The 19,935-nt window shown below is 50.6% G+C and overlaps 1 protein-coding gene across 1 annotated transcript in view; it reads left to right on the top strand.

Annotated features, from left to right (window-relative positions):
* Positions 1-738: 738 nt before the first annotated feature.
* PHF24 (PHD finger protein 24) overlaps positions 739-19,935 on the top strand; it is a 36,151-nt gene continuing 16,954 nt past the window's right edge. Inside the window, exon 1 of the mRNA XM_053408068.1 lies at positions 739-1,530. The gene's annotated coding sequence lies outside the window, so the exon portion shown is untranslated. The remainder of the gene's footprint in view (positions 1,531-19,935) is intronic.

The following is a 19,935-nucleotide window of genomic DNA, read 5'->3' as shown; positions in this document are numbered from 1 at the left end:
TGTGAGGGAAGGTGGAATCATTAGACCCTTGGAGAAAGGCTGGGTTATTAAAAATGAAATCTAGGTCAGAGGGGAGCCAGAAGGAAGGGGCTTGATCTTAGCCAGGTTTTGGTCCCAGAATATTTTATTGATGCCAGAGCTAGCTATTAAAATGCCACACAGCTGACCATGTGCAACGTGTGAGTCCCTCGCCACCAAATGCACACGCAACTAGAATGGGCAGCTGTTGAGACTGACTTAAGCCCAAGTCCCTGGGGTGGGGGATCTGCAGGGGCTCCCCAGGTGTTACTGAACTACAACACCCATCATCCCCTGACCATGCTGGCTGCTGGGGGAGAGTGGAAACTGGAGTCCAGCCACATCAGGAGGCTGCCCCACACATAGATGTTCCCCATCGCTGCCACTGCATTTCCCTAAAAAAAACAAAAAACTTTTTGGCCGAGAGGGGGGTATGAGAAAGGGTGGCATTCTGCAAATCAAACTCTGTGTGCAAAGTGGCCTGGAGAGACTTCCTGGGGCTGCTTGCATGGGCTTTGAGTGTCCCTTTCCGAAATCGCAGGGACACCTCCCTCTCCCAAGGCCAGGGCTGCAGAAATGGTCCAGTCAGGCACGCAGGAGGATGGAGCTGTGCCTTCCACGGAGCGGGGGGGGGGCTCCTCTTGCCACATGGCGCCGCGCGCTGCAGTCTGCCGCCCCCCTCCCGCCACCCAGGCCACAGTTCCGCCAGAGCCTGACTGTCAACACGCGGGTGGGAGTTGGGATGTAGCTCCATCCCCTCCCCGCCCCAGCCCCCTCCAGACTGGGGCAACAGCCTAGACAGATCTGGGGCTGGAGGAGGAGGAGGGGGCGTGGGGCGTGGTGGGGCGGAGTGGGGCGGGGGAGTGTTTGTCCTGCGGGAAGCGGAGCCCGCCCGAAGCTGCCTTTCCCTCTCCGGCGGCGGGCAGGGAACTGGCGCAGAATCCTCAGTTCTCAGCGAATGAGGGAGCTCAGGGAGGGGCTGGGTTGAGACTGGGAGGGGGGCGGGTGTCATTAGTGCTTCCCAGCAAAAGCAGCTTCCTTTCCAGGCGGGGAGGAGAGAGAGGCAGGCTGGGGACTGACTGGTGCAGGGAGCCCGGAGCAGGCGGAGTTGGTGGTCTGGCTCCCTTCCCTTCCTTGCGCATCCCTCTCGCCCGCCCGCCCGCCGCTGCATCCCTCCTGCATCCCTGGAGAGAGAGCGGTCCTTGGGTACCAGCGTCCTCGGAGCCTGCCCGCCGCGGCTCCTTTCCTGGGCTGTCCTCTCCTGCTGCTGTTCCCATCCTCGGAGAGCGCTCCGGGCTCTTCCTCCGGGGTACCGCCCTGCCCTCTCTCTCTCCGCCCTGCATCTCCTGGAGAGAGCGCGCAGCATCCCTCCTCCTGGGTACCAGCCTCGGCATCCCATCCCGCATCTCCGAGGAGTGCAGCGGCGGCGCCTCTCTCGATGCAAGGGTGACCACGGTGATGGGCTTGCAGTGGGCAGCTTGTTAGGTGTGGAACCGAGGCAGACCACCTCAGGTGAGCGGATCGCAACAGGGCAGGGGGGGAGGGTCGTTTTGCGGAGCCCTGCCCTCTGCAGACAGGGTGGGAAAGCGCTGGTCCGGGGTCTCTGGCAGGCAGGTGAGGGGGCAGGGCTACCTAAGGAGAGTCTTGGTCCAAAGAGGACCCCCGGGATTAAGGATGCTTCGGCTGAGGTGGGAGGTGCGATGGATGCTGTCCTGGCTCCAGGGACTGACCTGGATTGAGACCTTTAAAAAAAAACTGCATTTGCCCCCGCCTGACACTTCCAAAGTAATAAATCGTAACAGGAAAGCGGGTTCTTTTGCATGCTGGGTGTCGCACAGACTGCATAAGCAGAGACCCTCCTAGGAAGGGGCAACACAGTCTGGGTGGGTCGTGGAGAGACGTGGCTGAGTTTTGGCTGGGCTGCATCATTGAGATGCATCTCTGGCCTGAGGCTGGCATCATGCTGCGAGAGGGAAGTGGCACGAACATGCCCCCTGCAATGTGTCGTGCGAAAGGGGTGGAGGATCCCTTCTTGTGACGCAAGAGCGGCTGGTCAAGGTGAGCGAGGGGCCGGCTGCCGGTTTCACAAGCAGGCTCTCTTGGTCGGGCGGGCACTGCAGCGCTCCTGGCCATGGGCAGAATTGAGAAGCTGGGGCTGCCTGCCTTTTGCCATCAGGAATGAAGCCCTTCTCAAAGCCCTCCCCGCAAGGCCACTCGCCTAGAAAAGACCCAAATCCACTTTCCACTGCCGCTAACCACTACTCCCCACCCCCTCAAAGCCTCCCAGGTCATAGGGCTGCTTGGTTTGAAAGAAAAGAGGGCACCAGAGTGGTGCCCGTGTGGGCAACCTTCCATGCCAGGTGGCCTTGGGCATCCTGGGCAGGTGCAAGAGGTTCATAGGAAGCTGCCTTACACTGAGTCGGATCATTCATCTATCTAGCTCATTTTGACTGCACTGGCTGGCAGCAGCTCTCCATGGTTTCAGACAAGGAGTATTCCTCCCCCCCCCCCAATACCTAGAGATGCTATTGGGGATTGATCCTGGGCCCTTCTGCATGCAAGGCAGGTGCTCTAACCACTGAGCCATGGCCCTTCCCCAAAAGGCAAGTGCCCACACAGGAGAGGACACCGAGCAGAGCAAAAGCTTCAGCCTGAGTTGACGCCTGCCTCTCTCTCGCTACCCATTGCATTTTGTCTGGTCCACAGGAAAGACATCAAAAGAAAACAAATTCTGGGTGTAAAAGCTACACAGCCGGGGAACGCGAAGTTCAGGGGGTGGAGGTAGGAGTGGGCGCAACACCTTAATTCTGTGTGAATGGGTGCAGTGCCTTAACTCTGCTCCTTGACATCCGGAATACACAGATCTGTGGGCAGCATCCCAGCCAAGCAGCCTTCTGACCTGAGTCTGCAGCACTTCAGATTTATCTTTTCCTTCCCATACTTCACGTTGGTGGCCAAAAAAAATCAATGAAAACCCCATCATTCTATTCTGAAGGGGCAGTTGCTTGTTTTGAGAACAGAAGCACAGAATACCACCCCACACAACACACACACACTTCTGCAGCGATCTCTCTGAACTGCAGACTCACCAAAAGGCATGTCTCTCATTGTCTGGTGAATGAAGAATTCAGGGAGATGGAAATAATTTAATTCTGCATCCAGTAGGTACAGGGGATCCAAATATATTTGTGCCTGAAGAAAAAAAAACCCCAGGAATTAACGCTGTGTTGGTGGCCGGGTGGAGTGGGGGCCAGTAGAGGAGCCAAGACAGGGTCCTGGTTACCAGTGAGGGTATCAATGTCACCAGGAGGTCAGGGAAAGATAACTGGGTGCCACACACGTTTGGGTAAAGAGGATGCAAGGAGCTTAGCCAGATGGAGCAAACGAGGCCTGTGGTTGATTGGCATCCTATGCCCTTTTAAAATGTGTTGAAAAATTTATTGGGTTGTTTTTGTTCTGTATTTTATCCTGTGAACTGACCTGAGACCTAAGACTGGTATATGCATTTAATAAAGAATAATAATTTTAATAAACCAAAGAGTGGTGACAGAAGCAGGATGTTGGAGGAAAAGGCACCATATTGGTCCATAGACGGTTTGTGTGGGATTCCTTTGTGAGAATAGATGATATCACCCAACAGGACAGCTGTGCAGACAGCAGAACGTGACGTGCACCAGAGACACTTGTGAAGTCTGTTGTGCTACAGAGGAGAGCCAGGTGCCCAAGGATAACGGGAGAGATCGCCGTCTGTGCAGCAGCACTTGCAAGGAAAGTGGGAAGGGGCTGGTGCAGAACAAACGGAACAGGAGCCAGCAATGTGATCCTGCAGCTCAAAAGGCCAAGGGTGTTTTAAGTTGCAGCCTCAGAAATAGATGCTTCAAGGTACAGGACGTAACCACCTTGCTCTCTCCAGCACAGGTAAAATCCCATTTGGAAAACTGTGTTCCGTTCTAGGCAGCCAGCCAGAGAAAACAGACAGGGCTGCCTATTTTTAAAAAGAGGTGTTTAAAAGAGCTAACAGTTTTCCATCGACCCCAAAGTTTATTCATCTCAGGACATTTGCTGCACTAAAGAACACTGGCTCCAGAGGGATTTTTCTTGGCTTGGTTGGAGAGCTGAACCTCAGGTAAACCTTATCAGAGCTAGGCCAGTTTGGGGCATCAGGACTCTCATCAGGCTTGTGGTGGGAAAAATAAAAACAGAGAAGAACGAATAGAGAAGGGGAGTGGTCTTAAGAGAGAGCACCAGAGCATGTGCAGAGCACCTATCACTTCCCATATCTCAGGATATGGCTCCTAGGTGACAGAACTGAGGCACTTGAGTCGATCACATTTGCAGCGATCAATTTTGTTATCTTCCAGTGGGCGTTGGAAAGAGGACAGGAGGAGACGCTTGCTATCAATTTCAAGGGGAGGTTTGAAATGTGATCAGATTCAGCTGCAAGTCTTTTAGGTTGGAAGGTTCAGGTTGGCTAAAAGAAAGCTCTTCTCCCTGCAAGACGTAGTTAGACTATGGAACTCCCTCCCACAGGAGGTGGCGAGGCCCACCATCTTAATCTCAGATGCCGTGGTTTCTCAGCTGAGAGAGAAAAGGACTCTGCTCATGCTCAGAGGCCCCTTGATAATAAACTCGTTGGCCTATGGTGTGTGCAGCTCCCCAAGCGTGTAGGTTTGTGGCAGTGCCATTTTGTGCTGGAAGAAATTCAGTCAGACTCCAAATCATCAGACCGTTCAGTCCTTTACTGGCAGGTCCAAATCATTAAGGCAGTTTCACTATATACAGGATTCCGCATGATCCCTAGTGGAAGCTTCAGGCTACAAATGCAAAGCAAGTACAACTCAAAGCACACATACAGCACAGAGCTCAGCACCAATCTGGCAGAGCTTTCTCTCAGCGAAGCAAAGAGGCTGTGTTCAGCCCCCTCTTAATAGACCCAAGAATGACCACACCCTTGGCCAGTGGCCAGATCACAGTGACCTACTTGGCTGGAGGCCAGGTCAGTGACCTTCAAACCTTAAATACAAGACGTGTAGGTGCTAGATAAAGGAAGCCCATTCACCAGATTTTCCTTAATAGGAATTAAAGGAACCTCAACAAAACTAATTTCACACGTTCTCGGGTTCAAGCTCTGAGTCAAATCAAGATGTTGGGTGACGGTGAGGCAGACAGGGTGTCCTAAACCACCTCTCATTCCTGAACTAGATGTGAGTTTTTGTCTTTTGCCTCTATGGGTTGGCCATAGAATCACGGAACAGTAGAGTTGGAAGGGACCCCAGTGCCATAGCTGTCAATGTTTCCCTTTTTAAAAGGGAAATTCCCTTCTTCTGAATAGGATTCCTCACAAGAAAAAGAAAAAGTTGACAGCAATGCCCAGTGATCGCCCAGCCCAACCCCCTCCAATTCAGGGATCAGAACAGGCCACACACATTCCCAAGTGACCCAGTGGCTCATTCATACATGAGATCCCTCAACACAAGTTAAAATACTACTGCAGTCTGAATCCCAGGCAGGGACCTGTGGCAGTGGAGGCATATCATTTAAATAATAATATAAAATAATTTATTATTTATACCCTGCCCACCTGGCAGCTTCATTAGGAGGGCTCTACTCACTTTGGTCAGCCTTATGGAATTATGTTCCTCTGCCCGCTACTGGCTCTGCTGCCCCCTATAATTGGTCTGTTTCCCTGCTGACCTCCCAGTCCCCTTGGCCTGCTGATCAGGCAGTTTGTCCAACCAAGTGACCAAGCTGCACAAACCTTGGTTTGAGGGAAACCTGGATCGCATCTGGCAGGCAGGAGCCTGCTGAGATGAGACACCTCTAAGAACCAGGGATGACCCCATTGGCTTTATTCCCAAGTCACCCAGCAGTGCCAGGAAACACGCCTCCTTCTCAATAAGGCTGCCAAGTGAAGCTCTACGCTTTGGACAGCTCCACGGCGGGCAGAAATCAAACAGGTACGGCATGCGTCAGTACACCTGTGTGGCCGGGAAGCTGCCACGGGGCCAAGGGCAAGGTGCCAGCTCCATCCCTTGGGAAGGCAGAGACCTAGAATTGTTGTGGGTGAGATATTGCCGCTGGGTTTTTTGGATGTGTCAGGAGCCAAACTGCAGACGGCTCTGTCCCTTTGTGTGCCAGCTGGCTTCTTGCAGCAAAACGTCAGTTTGCAAAGACAATGGAAGCTCTGGAATAAAAGCAGGCCATGAATCAAGCTCCCTCGGCTGCCTCTGAAATTAACGGTCCATTCATCTCCAGCTTCCTGGTCGACAATTCATGGGAGGATCCCATTCATCGTCTCTCGGTTTTTGCCCTAACATTATTCAAATGTGTGATGCAATTGAATGTGCTCCCAAATGGCTAACCCCAAAGTGCTGCCTTCATTATGGGGTATTATTTACACAGCACCATTAGAGTGCCGGGCACTTCACAGAGCCCAAGAGGACCGGTCCCTGCCCCCAAGGAGCTTACAGTCCACTTGGTCAGGCAGTAGAGGAAGAGGAGAGACTAGCAAATAAAACCTGGGTCCTTTTCCATTCCATATACTTTGGCTGCACAAACATCATACTGTACTTCTAAAGCCCATTCCAACACACACACACACACACACACACACACACACACACGTATTCTGGGAACTGTGGCTCTGTTGGGGGTGAACTACAACTCCCAAGATTATTTGGGGAGGGTGTGTGGTGTTTGCACAGCCTCCTGCTTCACTCCAGTATAATTTGAGAAGTAGACCCATTGGAATGAATGGACCTACATTAGTCGTGCTCATTCACTTTGGTGGGTCTGTTTTGAGCAGCACTAGCACCAGATACAGCCCAGAATGTGAGCCAAAGGTGTCTCAACAAAGGGGACTTTTGAGGATGGATTTAAGGGGAGGGGGAGGCACCTGTCACAGAAGCATGTGGGGCAGCAAGGGGAGAAGGATGGAATTGCTTGAAGGAGAAGGAGTTCTTCGGATGGGCAAGGAGGGCGTTGGAGCAGCAGAGAGGTCAGGCATGGAATTTACTTCACTGGAGGTTTTTAAGCAGAGGTTGGATGGTACAGTTGCCATGTGTCCTCTTTTTCCAGGACACATGCTCATTTTCAAGGGTAAAATTTCTGTCCAGGTGGATTTTTTAAATTTGCCATGGGTGGCGCTGTAGGGATGCGGGTGGCGCTGTGGGTAAAAGCCTCAGCGCCTAGGGCCTGCCGATCGAAAGGTCGGCGGTTCGAATCCCCGCGGCGGGGTGCGCACCCGTTGCTTGGTCCCAGCGCCTGCCAACCTAGCAGTTTGAAAGCACCCCCGGGTGCAAGTAGATAAATAGGGACCGCTTACTGGCGGGAAGGTAAAAGGCGTTTCCGTGTGCAGCTCTGGCTCGCCAGATGCAGCTTTGTCACGCTGGCCACGTGACCCGGAAGTATCTCCGGACAGCGCTGGCCCCTGGCCTCTTAAGTGAGATGGGCGCACAACCCTAGAGTCTGGCAAGACTGGCCCGCACGGGCAGGGGTACCTTTACCTTTACCTTTACTCTGGCTATACTTTCTGGATGAGACATAGACATAACTGGTGACTGAAGACTTGCTTTCCTCTTCTCTTTTCCTGACCCCACCCCCCTAAGCAATATATCACAGATTCTAAAGGCTACATATAGTAAAGTTACCAGATTCTTTTCAATGAATCCGGGGACACTTTCAGCTTCAATTGCCCTTCTGGTTGATCTGGTTCCAGAGTCATGCCAAGGAAAGGGCGACAGTTTTGTCTCTAGTCACACACAGAGAGATTCCTGGGACTTTCACAGAAATATACGAAGGCACCAAAGGAAAGTTTGAAAGAATATTGGAAGCTAGATATTCAGGAGCAGATTTTAGATGAAGATTGGGAAAGAATCTTTCGGCATCCACCCTTTGTTGCGACCTCTAGGATAATCCAGGAACAAGGGTTGAAGTTTGTACAAAAATGGTATTACACACCTGTAAGGTTATATCATATTACGAAATCTGGAAGTAAGAATTGTTGGAGGAAATGTGGAGTGATGGGAACGTACAGTCATATGTGGTGGGATTGTCCGTTAGTTAATGAATTCTGGAAACAGATTGGTATAGAAATATCGGGAATTGTGGGTAGGAAGGTGGAAATATCTAAATTAATGGTTCTTATTAGCCTGAGTAGCACCAAGTTAGAAACAAAAGAGGAATGTAAATGGGTAAAATTGAGGGTAATTGCAGCCAGAAAGGTTATAGCGAGTAACTGGAAAAATGCAGAAGAGCTAGGGGTGAATCAATGGAGGGAAAAGCTGAAAAATATTATAATCTTAGAATATCTAACTGTGAGGATACACAAAATGAAAGGGTTTAAGGTCAGTGAGGAGGAGGGGGATTGGTTTGAGAAGATATTGAATTATTTGGGCAGGTTTGAACAATTTGGGGCAATTAAAATGTTAAAAGTTAAATAAACCTTGTGGAGGGAGGAGTGTTAAGGTATATAGAATTGTACATGTGGTTGATTTGAATATGTTACTATTGATTATGTATACCCAATGTATCAGCCGCCTGGGGGTTTCACTGTTTGTGTTTTGGTTGTTGGTTAAAAAACCACAACAGGAAGGTAGCTGAGTTGGGTTAACCCTGCTTGGCAGGCCTCTCCAGAGTTTTAAGCTCTCTTGCACCCAGTCCATTCTGGTGCACTGCAGTCACTGGGCTCAAAGGAAACTCCTCGCCCTGTTTCTCACCTTACAGGCATCAGCCTCTAGAATTGTTTTGCAACTGCAGGTAGAAATGAAATGCAGGTGACCTTGATGCCCACAGCACACCTGCGTCCTGGGTTTCCCCTTGGAGTCTGTGACTAGCTGGCTGGAGCAAGGAGGGCTCTATCTGCTTGGGCTTCTGTGCATGCCCCCTCCTGTTTGTGTGCCAACACACAGCACAGCCACACACCCGCACAGCCACATGCCATCCCCCAGGAACTCGCCCTGGCTGGCACGCCTTTCGCCAGCCACTGCGATTTATGAATTAAGGAGTGTAGGCACACGCCAAGCGCAGCCCAGCTGGCAGTCTCCCAGCACGGCTTTGGACTGCTGTAATTTCCTGGGGGTCGTTCATCATAATACTTCTAGGCAAGGGAGAAGGGGGAAAGGGGCACAGCCTGGCAGGACCTGCGAAACCAAAAGCATCTCAGCAGACGGCAAAGCCTTTCTGCCCTCCTGCATCTCCAGCCCAGAAGGGGGCTGCATGCTCGTTTTGACTAGAAAGTTACTTTTAGCAGTAGTAGAATCGTAGAACTGTAGAGCTGGAAGGGACCCAGGGGTCATCTAGTCCAACCCCCTACAATGCAGGTTGTACACCACTGTTGGTGTATGCAGTGGTAAATAGCCGTGGAACTGGTATACAGACAGCCACCAATGTGCCCATGGCGCTTCAAACAATGGCAGCGAAAAGGAAAGTCCCCTGCCCGCAAAGAGCTTACAATCTACCGTGAAAGACGGTTGCCTCTCTTGGCTTCAGGCACTGAGGAACAGTTGTCTGTCAGAGGAGGCAAGGCTGCGATAGATGGGTCCCAGGGGTCTGTTTCTCACTCAAAGGCAGCTGGTGTTGTCTGCTCTGACTGGCATGTCTTTTGCACCCTGGCTGCCAGAGATCCTTTTAACACAGAGGGAGGAGGGCTCTGCGCTTGACCCTTGGGATTATCCTCTTTCCTCTTCACGCCCTTCTCAAGCGCTTTGGCCCAGCTGGGAGGTGTACTTGACCTGTAATCCTAACACTTTCCTGCCTGGACAGACAGAGGGGAAGTTGTGACATTGGGGTGGAGCAGGCAAAAAAATCTCTCAACTTTTGGTATGAGCGAGATGCAGCCTCCTGTTTAATGTTCCGGGCCACCTCTGTGGCTCCACTGCCTCTTGCCTCTCGCCCTTCCCATCCCTGGCATGAGATGCACAAACACAAGAAAGTAGCCCACCAGGGAACATGACTCTTGGGTTAAAAGGTCTCCCTCCCCACCCCCACCCCCACCCCCTGGTTTTGCATGACCTTCTCTATGAAAAGCGTAATCACCTCAGAAGAGATTCCTGCATCGGTACAAATGGGGCATCCTCTTTGGCAAAGCGGTCAACTAAGATCCCCAATATGAGGCTCCCTCAAGCAGGACAGGGCACCAACTCTCCCAGCGGCATTCCATTTAGTATGGCAGCGCCTGCCCTTTGGAACTCCCTGCCTATTGATACCAAGCAAGTTCCTTCACTGCAGTCTTTTGGGCACCTGCTGAAATCCTTCTTGTTTAGAGAAGCCCACCCATGTGCTTAGAAAATGGGCGTCATTTTCATCTGATTTAGTACAGCATTTTAAGTTGTGTTTCATTTTTAAGTACTGTTGTAATTCTTTCTTGGTTTCGTTGTTTCATCTTTTTGTAAACTGCTTTGAGGGTGTGTTTTCTTTTTCACAGTCAAGCGGTGGATAAATTTTATGAAAGAAGCCCTATAAAAATAAATAAATTCCCCAGCAACTGGTACTGAGTGTCACATGGCCTCCAAAACTGTAGATAGCAGATATTCATCACAGCCTTTGATAGCCTTGTTCCACATGGATTTCTCTCTCTCCTTTTCAAGCTGTCCAGCTTGGCAGCCTGCGGCAGAGAATTTCGCAGGTTAACTGCATCACGTGAAGAAGTCTGTCTGGATCCTGCAACATTCAGCTTTGTTGGAAATCCAAGAGTTCTAGGAGAAGGAAAAAAAGGTTTCTCTAGCCACTTTCTCCTTGCCATGCATAAGGATGCTTCATCCAGACGTTTGATGTTCACCAGCCAGAGATTCTTTTGCTGTGATTCCTGCATTGCAGGGGGTTGGACTAGATGACCCTTGGGAATCCCTCCCAACTCTACAATTCCATGATTCTGCATGCCAAGCAGGTGCTCTACCACTGAGTTTCAGCCCTTCCCCTAATTGTACCTTCCTCTGTCCTTCCAGTATATAAAACCAGCATGGGGGGGATCTATGTCTGCACAAAACCTCCTCTCTGATCCAGTTTTAAACAGTGACGGACTCTCTTTGTTCTCTCCTTGCCTTGTAACAAGCCCCCCCTCCCCTCCCCCCAAGTGCCCTACAGGTGTCTGATGTAATTATCATCTCATCGGTGACTCAGCCAAGCTTGCAGGCTGACTGGGTGTCTGGCGGCCTCCATCCTTTATGAATTTACACAGGGCCACAGCTGACTTGAAACTGATTTCGCCCACAGGCTGCCTGCAGCACTTCCTCTCTGCATGCCCAGCTCCAGGCCAGCACCTGCAGACCCCTCACGCACCTGGCCTCCCTTCCTTGTTTCCTAAAACCAGTTTTCCCTTTGAGTGACTGCCTAATGGCCCCAAGCTGAGCAATTTCGCAACCACTTTGGCCTTGCCTGTTTCCTGCATGGTCAGAGATGCCCCAGCGGACAAAGATGTCCTGTTTTGCACTGTCTCAGCAGGTCAGCAGCTGATTGTTGTTGTTGTTTAGTCGTTTAGTCGTGTCCGACTCTTCGTGACCCCCTGGACCAGAGCTGGCGCCGAATTTCAGGCAAACTCCTCTCTTGGCCCTGCCATTTCCTTCCTTGCGCAGTCCGAGCTGTTGTTGTTGTTTAGTCGTGTCCAACTCTTCGTGACCCCCTGGACCAGAGCACGCCAGGCCCTCCTGTCTTCCACTGCCTCCCGCAGTTTGGTCAAACTCATGCTGGTAGCTTCAAGAACACTGTCCCACCATCTCGTCCTCTGTTGTCCCCTGCTCCTTGTGCCCTCCATCTTTCCCAACATCAGGGTCTTTTCCAGGGAGTCTTCTCTTCTCATGAGGTGGCCAAAGTCTTGGAGCCTCAGCTTCAGGATCTGTCCTTCCAGTGAGCACTCAGGGCTGATTTCCTTCCGAATGGATAGCTTTGATCTTCTTGCAGTCCATGGGACTCTCCAGAGTCTCCTCCAGCACCAGAATTCAAAAGCATCCATTCTTCTGCGATCAGCCTTCTTTATGGTCCAGCTCTCACTTCCATACATCACGACTGGGAAAACCAGAGCTTGAACTAGACGGACCTTTGTCATCAAGGTGATGTCTCTGCTTTTTAAGATGCTGTCTAGATTTGTCATTGCCCCTTCATGGATCACTGCCTCGCCATGGCGAAGGGGCTTGAATAACTCAGAGAAGCTATGAGCCATGCCATGCAGGACCACCCAAGATGCACAGGTCATAGTGGAGAGTTTTGACCAAACATGATCCACCTGGAGCAGGAACCGGCAAGCCACTCCAGTATCCCTGCCAAGAAAGCTCCATGGACAAAAACAACAGCAGCTGATTAGGGCAGGTCAAAGGAAAACCGCCTCCTCACTCTGCACAGGTAACCTCTGGAACTCACTTCTTCAAGATGTGGGGGCAGCCAATGACTTAGGCGGCCAGTCTGTGGAATAAGATTGGTTTATCGATGGCTACTAAACCCGGTGCTAGATGGAAACTCCATGTTCAGTGGCAGTCTACCTCCCAGTACTGGCTGCTGGGGCCTGCCAGCAGAGTGGGCTGCTGTGGCTGTCTCCCATCCCAGCTTCTTGGATTTTTCGTCATCGGCCGGCAGGCTACGGGGATCTTTCGTCAAACTCAGCAGGACTCATATGATGCTCCTGTATCACGACGTCACAAAATCCCCAACCTTTTCTTTGAAGCTACCACAGAGAGCGCCTGGATGACAAACTCCACTTATTGGAGCTCCATTATTAATAATTGTGGTCTTCGCTTTGTTCTGACTGCAGACCTGCTTTTGAGACCCAGATTAAGCTCGCAGCTAGAGCTCCACCGAGAGACAAGAAATGCATTAATTAGGGAAGGAAGAGAGATCAGGTTGTCCCCCCATCCCAGCGGGGGACCTGTTTATCCAGCGCACAGAATCTCTGGAAGGGAGATGCGGATTATGCACTCTTCCTGCTTCCAGCAGAACAGTGTGATGTTGAACCGAAGTGCCTTTTAGAGCTGAATAAGAGACAATATGATAGAAGTTTATAAAATTGTGCACCGACTGGAGAGAGAAGAGCTTTGCTTGCTCTCAACAGCAGTGCATGTGGACATCCAGTGAATTATAGAATCATAGAATTGGAGAGCTGGAAGGGACCCTGAGGGTCATCTAGTCCAACCCCCCCGAAATGCAGCAATCTTAGAATCATAGAATCATAGAATCATAGAGTTGGAAGAGACCACAAGGGCCATCGAGTCCAACCCCCTGCCAAGCAGGAAACACCATCAGAGCACTCCTGACATATGGTTGTCAAGCCTCTGCTTAAAGACCTCCAAAGAAGGAGACTCCACCACACTCCTTGGCAGCAAATTCCACTGTTGAACAGCTCTTACTGTCAGGAAGTTCTTCCTAATGTTTAAGTGGAATCTTCTTTCTTGTAGTTTGGATCCATTGCTCCGTGTCCGCTTCTCTGGAGCAGCAGAAAACAACCTTTTTCCCTCCTCTATGTGACATCCTTTTATATATTTGAACATGGCTATCATATCACCCCTTAGCCTCCTCTTCTCGAGGCTAAACATGCCCAGCTCCCTTAGCCGTTCCTCATAAGGCATTGTTTCCAGGCCTTTGACCATTTTGGTTGCCCTCCTCTGGACACGTTCCAGTTTGTCAGTGTCCTTCTTGAACTGTGGTGCCCAGAACTGGACACAGTACTCCAGGTGAGGTCTGACCAGAGCAGAATACAGTGGCACTATTACTTCCCTTGATCTAGATGCTATACTCCTATTGATGCAGCCCAGAATTGCATTGGCGTTTTTAGCTGCCGCGTCACACTGTTGGCTCATGTCAAGTTAGCTAAAGCATCCGGGACGGATGGCCATCCAACCTCCAAGGAAGGAGAGGACACCACCTTCTGAGGGAGACAGTTCCATCATCCCTAGCTAGCAGGACCAGTTTCCAGGGATGATGAGAATTGCAGTCCAAAAACAGCTGGAAAATGAAGTTTGTCCTAGATCAATGAAGCTGAGTGTTGGAAGATTTAGGACAAAGAAAGTTCTTCGTGCAGTGCGTCATTAAACTGCGGAACTCCCTCCCACAAGAGGCAGCAAGGGCCACCATCTTGGATAGATTTAAAAGAGAATTAGGCAACTTCTGGTTCGCTGCAGAGGCTATGGCGGCGAGCTGTGTGCCGTCTGCTTAAGGGGCGACACGGTTCTGGCAAATAGAGCTTTAGGGGTGATCGCCAGGGCTCAGCGCACCCCCAAAAAAAACCCCATGGCAGAGTGGGGCTCATAGGGGTCCAGCAGAGAATGAGAAACTCGCCCCCCAAAAATCCTCCAGCTGACTTTTTGTGCGCTGGGGAAAGATAAGGGTCTTGAGTCCGCTCACGGCTCCAACGCGCACTATTGCCCGAGGCAGTGATGCTTCTGATTCCCAGTTTCTGGAAACCACAGGAGGGGAGAGTTGCTCTTGAGTTCGAATCCTGCTTGTGGGTTTCCCAGAGGCATCTGTTTGGTCACTGTGAGAACAGGATACTGGACTAGACGAGTCATTGGCCCGTTCCAGCAGCCTCTCCTTATGCTCTTGTGATTATAATGGTGAGAAATTAGATTTACATGCTATATGAATCCATCACCCAACTTAACTAAGCTTCTGTTCTTATATGAACTGGTTGGAAGCGCATGGTTTTGTGAGATGGCAGAGCAACAACCCCGCAGGGACCTGGATTACTCCGGTTCAGAGTCCTTGCTCATCCAGCCCAATGTTGTCTACCCTGGCTGGCAGCAGCTCCCCAGGGTCTCAGGCGGAGGAGGGTCTTTCTCTGAAGTCAATCACAGAATCGTAGAATTGGAAGGGACCCCAGGGGCCATCTAGTCCACCCCTCACAATTCCATCTTTAAGGGGCTGAACCTGGATCCTTCAGCTTGCAAAGCGGGTGCTCTGGCCCTGAGCTGCAGCCCCTTGGGTTCCTTGGCAAGGGGGCTTCTTTCCCCAATGCTCCCTGGCATCTCTCAATGCATGGCAATGAGAGCCAGTGTGGTGTAGTGGTTAAGAGCGGTAGACTCATAATCTGGTGAACCGGGTTCGATTCCCCACTCCTCCACGTGCAGCTGCTGGGTGACCTTGGGCCAGTCACACTTCTCTGAAGTCTCTCAGCCCCACTCACCTCACAGAATGTTTGTTGTGGGGGAGGAAGGGAAAGGAGAATGTTAGCCGCTTTGAGACTCCCTAGGGTAGTGATAAAGTGGGATATCAAATCCAAACTCTTCTTCTTCTTCTAGCTGCCTAAACTTCTGCCTTTCCATGCCTCCACCAAAATTGGCACACATCTATTCCATCTTCTGCAGCCACCCATTTCCCCAATATAGGAAGGGATCAGAAGCCACCCAAGCAAGCTGCAGGCATGGTTTAGAGTGAGGGGAGGCAGTGTTTTTTAAGAGCATGGGAGGAACTGGCACTACTACAGGTGATAATAACATCATACCCATTCTGCATTTGTAAGCATGCACTTTGGAACTCCCTGCCACTTGATATCAGGCAGGCGCCTTCACTGGATTCCTGGCACCTGCTAAAATCTTTCCTATTTAGACAAGCCTACCTGTGGGTTAAACCACAGAGCCTAGTACTTGCCGATCAGAAGGTCGGAGGTTCGAATCCCAGCGACGGGGTGAGCTCCCATTGCTCGGTCCCTGCTCCTGCCAACCTAGTGGTTCAAAAGCATGTCAGAGTTCAAGTAGATAAATAGGTACCGCTCTGGCGGGAAGGTAAACGACGTTTCCGTGCGCTGCTCTGGTTCACCAGAAGTGGCTTAGTCATGCTGGCCACATGACCCGGAAGCTGGACACCGGCTCCCTCGGCCAGCAAAGCGAGATGAGCGCCACAACCCCAGAGTCGTCCACGACTGGACCTAATGGTCAATGATCCGTTTACCCTTTACCTTACCCAGACATTTAGAAAGCTGCGGTAATTTTGATCTGTTTCAGTATCTTATTGTATTTATTCATATTTTTTGTATGTTTTATAGTATCTTGTAAATTTTTCTTTTCTTTCTTGTTTTATCTTTCTGTAAACCGCTTTGAGTTGGTTTTTCTTTTCTTACAATCAAGCGGCGTATAATTACAACGCAATAAATGAATAAGTAAGTGTTTGCCTGCAAGGCTTTTCTGCGAGGTTCCCACTTAAGAACATAAGCAGAGGCTGCTGGATCAGGCCTGTAGCCCATCTAGTCCAGCCTCCTGCTCTCACCGTGGTCCTCCAGGTGCCCCAAAGGGAAACCCACAAGCAGGATTCGAACACAAAAGCGGGACTCTCCCCTCTGGTGGTTACCAGCCACTGGTATTCAGAAGCAGTGCTTCCTCCCACCGACCACGGAAGCAGAACACAGCCACCCTTAGTGATAGACTTTACTTCCACGAATTTCCTCTTTGAAATCCAATTGGTGGGCGTCCCTTCCTCTTGTGGCAGGGAGTTCCATAGGTTAGCTATGTGCTGAGTTAATGCAGGACGTTCTTCCATCTGTCCTGAATCTTCCAACATTCCGTTTCATTGGGTGTTCTCCAGTTCTAGTGTTAGGAGAGGAAAAATCTTTTCTGTCCACCTATTCCATGCCTTGCCCAATTCCAAGAACATCTATCATGTTCCCTCTGATTCCCCTTTCTCCTAATCCCCCAGTGCTGTGACACTTTCCCATCTTCTGTGCCAGACGTTCTTGTTGGGGCCACTTAAGTAAAGCACCCTCCTTCGAAGTAGAGAGCACTGATGAAAGCAGCCATCACTTACCCAGTTTCCATTTGGGTGGATTTCATCCTCTCTTTCTATAACCAACCTGGGAGCAAGGGGAGGAGCTCTTCACTTGATTGGCAGGCACAGTCACCAGTCACAGGCAGGACCCGCCCAGATTCTCCCCCCCTCCCCCCCACGGCTCAGTTTGCCTAGCAGCCCTGCCGTTTCAGCATCACCTGTATCCTTTGCAAACCCTCCAACTGGTGGTTCACCTGCATTCCTGCCTGTGATGGAAACGCTCCGCAGTTGCAATTCCTTTACCATGGGGTAAATCCCGCTGAACACAGCGGGGCTGGCATCTGAGTAAGTAAGATTTACTCCGTAAGCAACTCCGTGGGGGGGGGGAGCCTGTCTACCTACTCACTTCATTGATCTGGCTTTGACTGTGGTTGTTTATTGTCAGACTAGCATGAGAAATATGGAATTTTCTTAGGGTGTTTGGAGTTCTGAAATAATCTTGTTGCATACCACCTCAATCTTCAGGTGTTCCAGGCACTTACCTGGGCTCTGTTTCCTTGGAATGAAGGTCAGCAGAGACTGTGGTGTCTTTAAGATGCATAGTTAAAAAGGTAAAGGTAAAGGGACCCCTGACCATTAGGTCCAGTCGTGGCCGACTCTGGGGTTGTGGCGCTCATCTCGCTTTATTGGCCGAGGAAGCCGGCGTACAGCTTCCGGGTCATGTGGCCAGCAGGACTAAGCCGCTTCTGGCAAACCAGAGCAATGCACAGAAATGCCGTTTACCTTCCTGCCGGAGCGGTACCTATTTATCTACTTGCACTGGTGTGCTTTCGAACTGCTAGGTTGGCAGGAGCTGGGACTGAGCAACGGGAGCTCACCCCGTCGTGGGGATTCAAACCACTGACCTTCTGATCGGCAAGTCCTAGGCCCTGTGGTTTAACCCACAGTGCCATCTGAGCATAAAATAGAATAGAATCATAGAGTTGAAAGGGACCATGTGGGTCATCTAGTCCAACCCCATGAAATGCAGGGAGGGTTGCCCAAGTTGGGACTCGAACCCATGACCCATGAGATTAAGTCTCATGCTCTAACATCTGAGCTATCCTCCGATGGAGGAGATCACAGCATTAGTACTGCAGCAGATCTTCTCCAGCAGATCCACCAGAGATCAAGCATGTCTCAGTGTCTCCAGCTTCCAGCCTGTTTCCAGCTCAGCTCTCACACCCCACCCTGGCTAATGTTCTCCTACCTGGCAGTTAGGAGATGGGGATGGAGGAAAGCCCATTCCTGCCATTCACCTGGAGGAAACTGCCATTTAGTTGTAACTCTTGCTTAAACTTTTGTGATGGTGATGAGTACACCTAAGTCGCGGGCTAAGGTCATTTGTCTTACAATGCTTCACAAAGAAATTGGTCTGAGCAGTTCGGCACCTTCCTCTGTTTGATTCTAACCCTCCTTGGGTACAGGACTCCAAGAATTGGAGGGGACTCGGGGCATCATCCAGACTGACCCCCTTCCAAAACCCACAACAGTATAATAGTGTTCAAGGATCAAGGATTTTTAAACAATATCGTGCAATTTATTGGGAGCTCCATTGTAGACTTTGCAGTGAGAGAGACAGAGAGAGAGAGTTTAATCTACAACCTCATTTTCACTTTCCATGACATTTTGGAACAAGGCACTGGTCATGTTGAAAGTCGGTTGTGTTCCAGACAGGGAAGGCAAAGCCAGACAGCAAATGCACAGCTGAATCAGGTGAATCAGGCCAGAGAGTTTGCCTTGCTCCCCCAGTGATCGATAACAGGCATCAGCTCCCAATAATAATAATAATAATAATAAATGGGGAGGGGGTGCGGTTTTTAGCAGAGACAAGAGCTGGCATATGGTTCACCTGTCAAATCCCGGGGGTGGGATCCGGGGTTACCCTGGCAACAGGAGATGGAATCAATAACACCCAAATGCAAGGCAGCTAGCAGAGAAGGAGGGGGTGGGGAGGGTCTGGGAATGCCAAATGTGGGAGGGGCATCTTGTGCAAGCTGTTTGCATGATTGCAAATGAATCGAGGAGTATTTCAGCCCGGAAACTTTCCATAAGGCTGCCGTTGGGGTGGGGGTGCTGTGGAAGTTCTGCAGGTTTGCATGAGAGTCCAGGAGGGGGAAAGGCTGGAACCAGCAAGAGCAAAAACACAAAATGCATCCTTGTTTGGCGTGTGGTGTATATTTGCGTATTGGCAGGTCGATCGTGGATCATTAACCAGGAAGATAGCTGCTTCCTGGCATTGGACCCTAAACCATGCGGATTTTATTCCCATCATTGGAAGTGTCTCCTGCACTTGGGTGTGTTTGTGTGTGTGTGTGATCGATCCCAGCTCGATGATGGGAAGGAGGGCAGGGAGCCATCAAGCAAATGAGGACCACCGTTTTCAGGTTTCAGTGCCTTGCTGGGCAGGAGAGCCACCCCTATTTCATTGTTGTTGTTGTTGTTGTTGTTTAGTCATAGAATAGAATCATAGAATCATAGAGTTGGAAGAGACCACAAGGGCCATCGAGTCCAACCCCCTGCCAAGCAGGAAACACCATCGGAGCACTCCTGACATATGGTTGTCAAGCCTCTGTTTAAAGACCTCCAAAGAAGGAGACTCCACCACACTCCTTGGCAGCAAATTCCACTGTCGAACAGCTCTTACTGTCAGGAAGTTCTTCCTAATGTTTAGGTGGAATCTTCTTTCTTGTAGTTTGGATCCATTGCTCTGTGTCCGCTTCTCTGGAGCAGCAGAAAACAACCTTTCTCCCTCCTCTATGTGACATCCTTTTATATATTTGAACATGGCTATCATATCACCCCTTAACCTCCTTTTCTCCAAGCTAAACATGCCCAGCTCCCTTAGCCGTTCCTCATAAGGCATCGTTTAGTCGTGTCCTCCTCTTCATGACCCCCTGGACCAGAGCACGCCAGGCACTCCTGTCTTCCACTGCCTCCCTCATGCTGGTAGCTTTGAGAACACTGTCCCACCATCTCGTTCTCTGCCGCCCCCTTCTCCTTGTGCCCGCCATCTTTCCCAGCATCAGGGTCTTTTCCAGGGAGTCTTCTCTTCTCATGAGGTGGCCAAAGTACTGGAGCCTCAGCTTCAGGATCTGTCCTTCCAGTGAGCACTCAGGGCTGATTTCCTTCAGAATGGAGAGGTTGGATCTTCTTGCAGTCCATGGGACTCTCAAGAGTCTCCTCCAGCACCAGAATTCA

The sequence above is a fragment of the Podarcis raffonei genome, chromosome 11 (assembly GCF_027172205.1).
Source record: "Podarcis raffonei isolate rPodRaf1 chromosome 11, rPodRaf1.pri, whole genome shotgun sequence".
In the NCBI taxonomy this organism is placed as follows: Eukaryota; Metazoa; Chordata; class Lepidosauria; order Squamata; family Lacertidae; genus Podarcis; species Podarcis raffonei.
The sequence above is the reverse complement of the archived record's forward strand: the minus strand, read 5'-3'. Positions and strand labels throughout refer to the sequence as shown.